The 12,066-nt window shown below is 35.5% G+C and overlaps 1 non-coding gene and 1 pseudogene across 1 annotated transcript; one reads left to right on the top strand and one right to left on the bottom strand.

Annotated features, from left to right (window-relative positions):
- The first annotated feature begins 3,620 nt into the window (after positions 1-3,620).
- Positions 3,621-3,727, top strand: LOC116115299. The gene has a single exon (XR_004125653.1). It is a non-coding gene; the product is annotated as a small nucleolar RNA R71 (small nucleolar RNA).
- Positions 3,728-6,165: 2,438 nt separating this feature from the next.
- The window catches only part of LOC116115262, a 152,153-nt pseudogene continuing 146,252 nt past the window's right edge, over positions 6,166-12,066 (bottom strand).

Genomic DNA, 12,066 nt, shown 5'->3' on the forward strand with positions numbered 1-12,066 from the left:
GCATTGTCCTACTCCGGAACTCTCTTATCTTCTGGAATCCTTCAATTCTGAGTCAAAACTGCCAAGTTTTGCCTTTATTTGCTAAAAGAGTCCATTTTAACCTGAAACACGAAAAGTAGAGAATTACGCACCAATTCAGGTAAAAATGCACTAGAAAGTAATTGAAATCCGACAAAGAGATCATATAAAAACTGTATAATTTACGGATTATCAGTGATCCCCACTTCAGTCCACATTCCGATTTCCCGGATTATTTTATGCAAAAATGTAAAGTTTATCAAATGGGGGCAGACTCCATAAGCCTAATTATCGAACTACTCTCCACTAATGAGGATTAGACATCGCTAAGAATCAAAAGGTCTTTGCAAGCTTGTAACATTAGGCTCGGGTAGTGGGCTCCAAGGAAAAGGATATGATAAACAAAGTAAGAGAACTCGGTTTTCCTCATGCAAACACTAAGAGCTACATCAATCTTCGCTTTCTTTATCAACCACAAATCAAAGTGTCAACCTTTTTACAACCCTCAAACTTATGCATTTCTTATTTTTGATTTTGAATTGAACTAAAGAAATTTTTTTTTCTTCTTATTCTTTTTTTTTTTTTTTTACAAATATTTACAACACCATTGATGTCTATTGCCCCTTCTTCCTGCCATTTTTGCAACCCCCAAACTTAAGATTTTCTCTATCACTTATTCACACACCTCTCAAAGCTCTTTTGTGTCACATTAGGTCCATAATTCTCCTAAAGGGTATGATAAAATGTTTAAGGTATAGGGATTGGACAATTTTTGGTTTGCAAGGAAAATAATGAAATGATAATCTCATAAGACTCAAATGGGTGACTAGGGAAAGATTTATTCATGGATCGGCTGGAAAGGCTCAAACGTTCCGAAAAATGCCTAAATCATTTCTTCAACAATATCTAATCGTAGAATTTCGCCTCAAGCACTTCTTAACTAGGTTCTAGAGTCCACCAACATTATCAAGACTTCACCTAACCACATAAAATGTTTCTAAGCATGCCAAAAGAGTGAAAATGGTGGTTGAACCACTCAACGAACCTCAAGCTAAATCAAGTCAACCAACCTAAACTTGAAGCAATGCTTAACATTTTCCAAAAATAATATCCCACCAATTCTAATTTCATCATAGACTTATGCAATCCAACTAGGCAATAACAACACAACACACACAAAACACACAAAACAAATAACAATCAAAGAACTTAAAACAAAAAGAAACACAATTTCGAGCTAAAACACACAAACAAACTAAACACAAAAATTTTGAACATTTACCTACTCCCAAACTTAAAATGACATTGTCCCCAATGTCACATCTTGCACATCCAAGGAATAGAAAAACAAAACTAAAGGTTACGAGATACTCCCCTGATTAATCCATAAAGGTCGATTTTTGTGCAAAATCCTGGGATCCATTCCTTGGCTTCCTCATCATCATCATCTGTCCAATAATTGAAAATCTATGGTGCCAGATGTTTTAGATACCCTCACCGATTAATATGAAATAGTTACATCCCGATCTCAACCTTATTGAACTAAACCTAAAATCTAAACAAAAACAAATAAAGAGCTAAAAACTAAGAAATCAACATCAATTCCTACTTACAAAACATAAAGAAATAAAAACAAAAACCAAAAAGAAAAGTGCTTCAGGCAATAATCTTCTTCTACTTCTTCCTCTTCACACAACTCTCAAATTTGCTAAAAGCACTTAACACAACAAACTCAACTTCCTCAACACCAAATTAAATCAAAATCAACAATTTCTGCACTCCACAATCAACTCAATCCTCAAATTCTCAATTTAACATCCACAATCAACAAATTCAAGCAATTTTTCAACAAAAACAATTCCACAATTGAAAGTGAACAAATAAATTGCACAAAAACTCTTAACCTTACCATGCCCAAGCTTTCCAACCTTCAATTGCTCCAATTTCATTAAAAATCACAAAGAAAGCTCCAAATTTCCAAAACCTAAGGGTTGCTAAAAATATCTTCAAAACGGGTTAAACCGAGGCAATTGAAAGGTTCATGATTGTTTAAAGAGGTAAGGGAGTGGAATGGTGCAAGAATTTTGAGGGAAAATGGTGAGAAATTGAAGAAGAGAAAAATAAATTCTTTGGAGGCTCGGGCTTGAAATCGCAAAAATAGAGAAAATGAAGGTGGGTTTATAAAGATTCTCACGTTCGCCATGGCGAAAAATTCCAGAAAGCACGTTGCCTCGGTGATGAAAATGCTTTGCCACTGCGAAAACTGGAAGTTTTCCTTTTTTCGCCTTAGTTCGATATTTCACCTGAAACACCCGAAAACACACGAAATCAAAATCATTCTAATTCATAAAACAACTAAACAAATTCAAAACAACAAATAACAAACAAATGACAAGCAAATGAAAAACAAATGAAAACACTTGGGTTGCCTCCCAAGAAGTGCATGTTTATAGTCGGAAGCTCGACTTTCTCATTTTTTCATCAATATGGATCCTTGTGGGGTTCTTCACTTCCCATCGCCACGTCTTGGTCTTTCCTTTAGAATTTCAGACATTCTCATAAGCATCTTTTTGAAACTTCAAATTCATATATGTGTACTTTAGATGAGATCGTGATTGGTTGAGTCCAATGTTTGGAGTCTCTTCCAACACCAATTTTGACTTGTACAGATTTACACCAAATTCCTCAAATTGTTCCTTGTGAGGTGAGTTGCTTGGTTGAAATTCCCCTAAGTATCTTGCACACCTTTTCGCTTTGAGATTTTCCTCTTCATTAGTCTTGTCTTCATGTTCTTCCCACTTTTCTTCATCGTGGGGTTGCTTCAACCTATACCTCTCCTCAATGTTATGATATTTAATTGTTCCTTACGATTTGTGACCGTTGTGCTCAGCAAAGAACCTTAAGACCTCTCTGTCAATTGTTCAACCAATTGCCCCACTTGAACCTCCAAATTTCGAATGGACACTCCTTGATTTTTGAAGTGTGAGTGTGTCTTATTCATAAATCTTGTGGTTTCTTGCATGAATTTCCCGAACATATCCTCCAATTTCGACATTCTTTGCTCACATGGTTGATGATTCACCACTGGTTGATGGTTTGGCACTGTCATTGGATTTAATTGATTGCTTTGATTGCTCCAGGACAAATTTGGGTGATTCCCCCAACTAGGATTGTAGATGTTGGAGAAGGGGTCATTTTGCAGCCTTTGTGAGCTAACCATGTAATTCACTTGCTCGGTTGTTGAGAAGACTAATTGGTTTCCATCTTGGAATTCCACACTCCCATGGTTTCCTACACAAAATTCACAAGTTATAAAAGGTAAGTGGGTAGAATTTACATTCATACCTCCCAATTGGCTTTGAAATGATGCAATTTGTCCAGACAATGTGGCAAACGGATCGACTTCATGAAGACCCATTGTTCTCTTCAGCATTGCTCTCTCATTAGGTCTTTGGTAGTTATTGTTGGCCATCACCTCAAGCAATCCATAAGCATCTTCCGGGGTCTTGTTATTTAAGGCTCCGCCTGCTGCCACATCTATTGTAGTTTGAATATTTGGTAGCAACCCATTGTAAAATGTTTGCACTTGTATCCAAAATGGTAGACAATGATGTGGAAATTTCCTTAGCAACTCTGTGTACCTCTCCCAAGCTTCATAAAATGATTCATCGTTGCCTTGCCTAAAAGAGATAATGTCATTTCTCATTTTTGCTGTCTTCTTTGGTGGGAAGTATTTTGCAAGAAATTTTTGAGCTAATCCGTCCCATGTGGTGATTGTCCCAACTGGGTGTGACATGAGCCAACCTTTTGCCTCATCTCTCAGTGAAAATGAGAACAATCTCAGCCTAATTGCATTATCAGTCATTCCGTTAACCTTGAATGTGTCACATATCTCTAGAAAGCTAGCGATATGAAAAATTGGATCCTCATATGAATTTCCACCAAATTGGACTGACTGTTGGATAATCTGAATTATTGTTGGCTTAATCTCAAAGTTCACTGCAACAGGTGGCCTTGTAATACCATAATTGCATTCTCGCACCATTGGTATGGCATAATTCATCAATGTTCTATGTACTTCTGCCATGATCTCCACATGCACTACAAAATAAAAAAAAAAAACTACAAAGAAAAGAACTCAAGCTTAAGACTATACAATATTTACGATTAACCACAAAAATGAAATAAAAGCTTCAATTTAGCACTACACTAGATACTATCAATATTAATAATCAACTATCCCCGGCAACGACGCCAAAAACTTGTTGCGTGATTTCATAAACATGCAAATATAGCAAGTGTACTAGTCGCATAAAGTAATAAAGTGAAGAGTGAGTATCATTCCCATGAGGATAGTGTTACTAAGTACCGATTTCTCTAGTTTAAGTCCTAATTGAAGCAACAATAATTGGATTGATGAAAGATTAACAAACTAAAAACAAATTAACAAAATATAAATGAATGATAATGAAATTAAAGCAAAACCCAACAACTTAACTAATTAAACAATGCTGAAAAAGGCTAGGGTGTTGATTTCACCTAGATACGCTAACCCAATTCATAGAATCTATTACCCAAGTTCTAATTCCTTGATTGAAAATCAAATTCCCTAAGTTCTTAGGCTACATTTCCCTACTTATCCCTATTAAGCTTCCGCACCCAACAAAATGAAGATTAATAGTTCAAAGCCTTTTGAGCTTTATGGAATTCTATCTAGATTTCATAGATCACTAAACCTATCTCTAGCGTTTGCTTAATCTACAGTATTTATCCCAAGAGGCACAATCACAAATCATTTCTCAGTCTCATTGTGAACAACACACATTTGAATGGTGATCAAGAATCCAAAAGTCACTAAGCAAAGAGATAAACACTCAATCATGAAATTAAAACTCAAAGTAAATCAATTCATATAAAATTGAATCATTGTATCAAGGTTACATCAAACCCTAGCTAAACAACTCAGTTCATACTCTAAAACAAAATAAAATAACTAAAACAACTGAATCAAGATTCATCATTGAAAAACAAGCAAAAGATGGAGAAATCTTATCTAATTTGAAGCCCAAATCTTCAATACTCTTCTCCTTCCAAGAGCTTCCTTCCAAATGATGAACCAAGACCCTTTTCTCTTCCTTTTCACTCTAATTTATACCTCTCTCACTTAAGGATGAAACCCTAGCAAGCCAAAACGCGTCGTTTTATTTTTACATCTAATGCAAGTTTCGCCGCGGCGAAGGGTTTTGCTTGCCGCGGTGAGGACTTTCGGGCAAAATTTGAGCATGATAGAGTCTGAATCTGTAAAAGTGTTAAACATATGAATTGTAGCCCTTTCAATTATATTTCTGTTAGTGCAAGAATAAGCATAATCCAAGGTCTATAGCTCAAGTTATGGCAGAAATACTGAAGCACATCTAAAGACGTTTTTCTCAGATCCCAGCGTACCTTTCACGACTTCAAGCCAAGTTTTCACCCTTGTCCTGTCAGAATTAGGGAAAACCCAAAACATGAAAGTTGTATCTCTTCTTCTTAGCTTTCCAAAGCTTCTAAATTCAGGTTATTCTGAGTTCCAAGCTCAAGTTACACAATTTACGCTCAAAACTGTCATTTATGCTCAAAATCATCGTTTAGGCTTGCAAAGGCAAATTAATAGAATTAGGTAGCAATTATGACCCAAATTGTATGAAAAGTATCCTAAATCCTATCAAAATTCAATGCAAAATCATAGTGTAAAATATGATTATCACATATCACAAGCTCGAACATAATTAAATGCATCTTTAAAGAGACAGGGCCAGAAAAATCCTGATTGAAGAACTTTAGCTGTCGTTCGTGTTGCTCCAAAATGCCCTCTGACCTCTAGAGAATGGCAATGTCGAAGTACATTCTCCATCTCTTCCTCTGGCACACATCTCCTGACCCTTTGATCCGCACATTACTTGTACAAGAATGGATCCTCCCAAAAGTAATGTTTCAAGTCGGAGAAAAATTTCTTTTTTCTATGGTATGTCATTCCGGGAGATACACCTTCTTTGCTAAGTAATTAGCGATGTCAACAAACCAAGGTCCATCTTATACCATAAATAATTGCTCATTCGGGAAATGTTCATTGATAGGCTTTTTGTCACTGTGATTGTCTTCCCTTCTTTACAGTCGAGATAGATGGTCCGCTACTTGATTCTCAGTTCCTTTCTTTTCTGGGATTTCCAAGTCGAACTCTTGAAGAAGTAACACCCATCTAAGCAATCTTGGCTTGGAATCCTTCTTTGCTAGAAGGTACTTCAAAGCTGAATGGTCAGTATGTACAATGACCTTTGCACCTAGCAAATAAGAACGGAACTTGTCAATTGCAAAAACAACAGCTAAAAATTCTCTCTGTCGTAGCATAATTCAATTGTGGTACCGTCAATGTCTTACTAGCATAGTAAAAAACATGCAAAATTCTACCTTTTCGTTGCCTAATACAGCTCCTATTGCATAGTCACTAGCATCACACATTAATTCAAAAGGTAATTCCCAATTGGGCACAACAATTATAGGAGCAAATATCAATTTAGCTTTTAGGCACTCAAATGCTTCTAAACACTCTTTAGTAAAATTAAAAGGTGTATCCTTAGCTAATAAATCACAAAGAGGTTTAGAGATTTTAGAAAAGTCTTGGATAAATCTCCTATAGAAACCGGCGTGTCCAAGGAAGCTTCGAATGGCTTTCACAGAATTTGGGGGTGGTAACTTCTCGATGACCTCCACCTTTGTTCGATCCATTTCGATCCCATTGATGGAGATTCTATGGCCTAGTACCTTTGCTTCTTGTACCATGAAGTGACATTTCTGCAAAACTAAAGAAAGGTTAGATAAACAAGAGTCGAAGGAATTACCTACCACAGAGAAGTCATCTATAAAAATCTCGATAGAGTTTTCCACCATATCCGAGAAGATGGACATCATGCAACATTGAAAAGTGGTTGGTGCATTGCAAAGTCCAAACGGCATCCTTCGGCATGCAAATGTTCCATATAGGCATGTGAATGTAGTCTTTTCTTGGTCTTCCGGTGCTATTGCAATCTGATTGTATCTTGAGTATCCATGTAGGAAATAATAGAATGCATGGCCCGCTATCTCTCTAGCATTAATGCATGGCCTGCTATCTCTCTAGCATTTGATCGATGAACGGAAGTGGAAAGTGATCTTTACATGTTGCAGAGTTAAGCTTTCGATAATCAATGCACACTCGTGGCAGGTTGTCGTAGGAACACAAGATTAAAACCTAAAAATACGCATAGTAGTGTGAGTAAGGATCGTTCCCACGGAGAGTGTCTAGCCAAGTTTAATGTTACGTAAACAAGTTTGGGGGGTTTTGAGTAAAATAGAAATAATTTCAGGAAAAAGAAAAAACAACTCAAATTAAACTATCGAAATCAACCAAATAACAAAACTTGGTCTAAGTCAACATCCACCATCGGAATCATACAACTGATCATTGATGCAAAAATAAATCAATTCATACCCTGAATATTCACCGTTGGAACTATTTTCCTATCTCTCCTTAGTTGTAATTAATTAAGAAAAAAGCGATCTAATAAACCTTACTACTAAACAACCATAGACAAGTGCTAAAGATTTAATCTAGTGGCAGCCTTATGATGCGTGCAAATGCAACACCTAATTTTACCTCACTAAATTCTATTGCAATGTCGTGTAGTAGCAAAGAGCAAGTAAGGGTCTTTCCCGCAGAGGATTTGTGAACTCAATTAATTATCTACTTCAAACAAGGGTTTATCACGAATTATAAAAACTCAACAAAAACTATCAACCTAAAATTAAACAAAGTAAGACAATGAAACAATCATGAAAGAGATAAATAAGACAAACTAGATTGAAGGTTTATTCGCCACCACTAGAGATGAATTACATATAATACAAGCACTCTTTAACTTCCTACCCTCTTGATCACATCAGCTCAGAAAATACCAAACGTTGATAAGTTCTATCTCTCCTTACTGAGTCGTTGGATTAGACACGGTCATAATCCAATTCCCTATTTATTAGATAACCTATGATATGATCTCTAGATTCAAAGTAATAAAAGCATTAAGTTGCGAGAGACCTACTGAATCAAGGCTAAACTCATATGGCCGGTTTAGTTATCTTGAGTGATTACCCCCCATGTATGCAGGCATACGCTTTACCACTAGTTATTTAGGTTAATAAAGTGATTCCGTACTAAACAACCTAAATTGGCATTAATAAATTAATCCTAACTATTTAATTGCGCACTTAAACAATTAAGACAATCTATCTAAACCCTATTCACAGAAAAATAATCACATAACCAAGAGGGATCAAAAGACAAGTAGATGCAGATTTTATTAATCACAAGACATGTCTAGGGTTTTGAAATCACCCTCAATCCCAAAAGAATTAGTTCTTCATGAATAAATATGAGAACATCATTGTATTATTCATAACAAAATAATAACAAAGAAAAAGAAAAACTTAGTGAAACTTGGTTGGATTAATGAAGTTGATGATGATCTCCTCCAATTCTTCTTCTCCAAGCCTTCTTTAATCTCCCTTTTTCTTCAGTTCTTGAATATCTTTGTTCTGTCTTTTTTTATCTCTAAAAGAATTCTCTTAAAATAATGCTAAAAGACTTCTATTTATCCCACAAGGGTTACGGTTTTGTTTTCCTTAATTCTAGTTAGTTTAGGACCCTTAAAACCCAACTTTCCTAGTCAAAAATGTAGGAAAAGTTCCCAGCCGTCGTGACTGTGCCATGGCACTATGCTGCGGCACTGTAGCTACTCGAAAAAGTGTGTCGCGGCATAGTAGCTATTGGTCTTCTTCCTGTATTATTCCACTGTTCTTTAGAGATGGTGATTTTTGAATTCGATAACGATGAAATTTGGAAAAGTGTAAACATATGAAATGTAGCCCTATGAATCAGCTTTCTAACAGTGTAAGAATTGTCTTAATCAGAGTTCTATAGCTCAAGATATTCTCAAAATACCGAGGCATGCTCAAGCTGGAATGTAATCTAGAATCTTCTCTTTACTTCAACTTCCATAACTTCTTCAATTAAACTCCGATTCTCGATCTGTTTGCTTCCAGTTGTCACAAATTCTCTCGCCAACATCATCTCTCATCTGAATATTATTTGTCAGCCTTATTTCTTGAAAACACAACAAAAATACCTGTGATCCCGAAAATTGCGTTTATGAAACAATTAAGTTAATTCATGCGAATTAATCCTAATTTCCCACAAATGATACCTATAAACCACTAAGTATAAGTGTATTTGCAAGCACTTATCACCTTAAGACCTAGAAAGATTGATGAAGTTGAACAACACAAACACAAGCGGTTGCATTTAATTCAATTGAATGTTCTTCTTAAGATTTAATAATTCCTGACACAGCACATTCTTAAACCCTAATTACTTCACAAGTCAGAGGGATCAAATAATTACAGATTTGATATCTAACTTAGCAGTAGATTGCAATAATTAATAAACTAGTAGGCCTCCAAGTAATTAAACGCAACAATCATGAAACTATGTATAGAAAAACATCCAATACTCAAACATAAATTGAACAGTTAAAGAAAAAAATCCAGATTGATCTCACAGTTTATTGATTCTGAGGTCTTGTTTCCTTCGACCAAGTTATAAAAATTAGCCACTCATGGCCCTCACGAAAATTCAAAGGAAAAGTTCAAGAAGATGAGAGAGACAGAGGCATTTGTGATATGTGTTATCCCTAATCTGATCTCCCTCTCTCAATATCCAATTCGAATTTTAATTCTACTAAATCTAAATCTAAATCTCCTAAAAATATTCTAAAATCCCAAAATAACCTTTATCCTAATCTGAGTAATTGAAAATAAAATAAAGTCTTAATACAAAATAGGAAAGTGGTGTGTCAAGCTGTAATCTGCTTGCAATAGGTTTGCAAATCTTCCAATAATAAACTACCTATTTGAATTTCATGACAAGGCAGAATGTTCCAGAACGTCGACAGTGCAGATGCATCAACTTCAAGCCCAATTAAAACCTTGATGCGGCAAGTATCTCTCCAAACTCAAAACATGAAAGTTGTAGATCTCTTTCTTAGCACAGAATTTTGAATCATCTCAATCTGAGCTCGGATGAGAGAGTTATGCCTAGATTACGAAACGATTTTGAAACTGTTCGAATTCACTTAATTAGTTCCATTTTGCAATTAACGCCTCTATTTGTATCCTAAATCAAAATAGAATAATAATTAGTACATTTAGGCAGCAAATAAGTATAAAAGACTAGACATTAAGGGGGGTAAATATGACATTTTTCACTCTCATCAAATTCCCCCACACTTAGCTTTTGCACGTCCTTGGGCAAACTAATTCAAACAAACACTACACTCAAGTCAATCCAGAACACCATCATCTCAAGTCATATCAAGAACACCATCATGATGCATAAGCAACAATATTTAATCCATGCATATTCACACCGAACTTAGGAAGCAACAAAATAAAATAAACTAGAGTTAATGAAATTCATCTCTCTTCATCATTTTCCACAAATACTCTCAATCAGTCAATGCAAACAAGGAAACTAATCACAACCAATTCATGTACAACTCACCTCTCAACTTTTTCCTTAATTGTTTCTCTTTACTACTACAAACTGGGTAGCAAACTAGGGATATTTTTTTTTTATTTTCTGTTTTTTTTTTTTTTTCTGTTTTGAAAAAGAAAGAGTGCATTTTATGCTCCATCTCATTTCATAGTTGTGTTTATGAGTGAGTGCGTTTTACGCTCCATCTCGACTCACCACATACCTTTCTTTTCTTTTTCCTATTTGCTTAAACCCAAATTTAGGATTAGCTTAAAAGAAACAATTTTTTTTTAAGGGTTGTTATACACTCCTCAATCATGCTTCATCACCAAGTTCACGCAACTTCTCAAGACATATTGTTTCAAGCTACAAAGATTCAAATATGATTAACTCCATTTTATGAAAGATTGCTAACATCCTAAGTCAAGGAATATGCTCAATAACAAAGTCAAGTTACTATTTCATGCATCACTAGACGTTCAAAGACATGACTTAAAGCATAAACCTTCCTAAAAACAAAAACTATTTGTTTTTTTTTTTTTTTTTTTCACAATTTTAAAACACAACCTAAATCCCCTCCCCCACACTTAAAACTGACATTGTCCCCAATGTAAGATGAAATGCAAAGAAAAGGCAAAAATAAACAAAATTTAAAATGCGAGAAGAAGAAAACAAACTCCCCTTGGGTTGCCTCCCACGCAGCGCCTTTGTTTATTGTCATTGGCTCGACTTAAGGCTTTTCTTCTTGCGATGCACTGAGTAACGTTCCTCCGTCTCCAAGGAACATGTACTTGAGGTAGCTGGGGAGAGGCTTCAAATCCGAAATGGGAGCCTGCAAAACAGAAGGTAAAGGCCTCTCGTTAGAAATTGGTAATGCCATATAAGAAACGTTACCTGACTGCTGCTGTAACTTTGGAGAATCATTCAACACTGCAACAATTTCCTGCAAATCAGTACTCAAAGCTAAATCCTCATTCTCTTCCTGCAGATGCTTACTAATGGCAACTCCCATTCCATCTTTTCCATCAAGTTCAAAAACTTCCTGTGCTAAAGAATCAATCACATCAATAGAATAAACAGGACTATCATTATCATCATCAGGATATTTCATGGCATCATAAATATTAAACTTTACAATATGACCATCAAATTCCATGGTAAGTATGCCACTATGAACATCTATCTTAGTCTTGGATGTCTTTAAGAAGGGTCTTCCTAAGAAAATAGAAGCAGATTCATCTCCATTTCTTTTTTTTGGGTAAGTAAGCTTTTATAGAAAAGGGAAAAAATTTACAAAAGGCCTTACAGTCGGCCAATCTACCTCAGGACATGCCCTGGGTAAGGAGCAAATGAATGATACTATCTAAGTGTACCCCTAATCTTCTCTTTTTCCCATTCCGCTTGTCAAAGGAATGGAACTAAGCAGAGATTAAAGAATACAATGAATC

This window comes from Pistacia vera, unplaced genomic scaffold, assembly GCF_008641045.1.
Source record: "Pistacia vera cultivar Batoury unplaced genomic scaffold, PisVer_v2 Contig735, whole genome shotgun sequence".
In the NCBI taxonomy this organism is placed as follows: Eukaryota; Viridiplantae; Streptophyta; class Magnoliopsida; order Sapindales; family Anacardiaceae; genus Pistacia; species Pistacia vera.